Source organism: Hylaeus volcanicus, unplaced genomic scaffold, assembly GCF_026283585.1.
Source record: "Hylaeus volcanicus isolate JK05 unplaced genomic scaffold, UHH_iyHylVolc1.0_haploid 11443, whole genome shotgun sequence".
In the NCBI taxonomy this organism is placed as follows: Eukaryota; Metazoa; Arthropoda; class Insecta; order Hymenoptera; family Colletidae; genus Hylaeus; species Hylaeus volcanicus.
In genome coordinates this window covers 546-967 of record NW_026532598.1, presented here as the reverse complement: position 1 = coordinate 967, position 422 = coordinate 546, and the positions used below count along the sequence as shown (strand labels likewise).

Below are 422 nucleotides of genomic sequence, written 5' to 3'. Positions count from 1 at the left end.
TTAGCTGCGTTCTTCATCGACCCACGAGCCAAGTGATCCACCGTTCACGGTAATCATATATTTAATTTTCAGTTTTATAAGCCTCATATGTTCTTTATGTTTTTGAAACATACAATTCGATGCCCATAACATCTCCGACCAGCGCAACGAGAAGGAGGCATATACGGGCGTTGCCAGGAAACTACGACAAAATATGTCCGATGTGACTGAAAACCTGCCGAAATAATATATAATCATTCGACGGCCGAGCGTACAGTTCATTTAAAAACCTACGAGAACGTAGGGGTTTGTCGCCCGACGGGGATAACAAATTCCGTCCCGATACAAGAAACGACACACTCTCCTAACGATCCCTATATGACGAGACACGCACGCGGCAGCGAACCCTACCCGCTTCCGTAAACAAACACTCTCGAGGGACT

At 46.0% G+C, this 422-nt stretch overlaps 1 non-coding gene across 1 annotated transcript in view; it reads right to left on the bottom strand.

Moving 5' to 3' along the window:
• LOC128882388 (5.8S ribosomal RNA) overlaps nucleotides 1–52 on the bottom strand; it is a 179-nt gene extending 127 nt beyond the window's left edge. Inside the window, exon 1 of the ribosomal RNA XR_008458387.1 lies at nucleotides 1–52. This exon is cut by the window's left edge and continues 127 nt beyond it. This is a non-coding gene — a ribosomal RNA (5.8S ribosomal RNA).
• Between the last annotated feature and the right edge of the window lie 370 nt (nucleotides 53–422).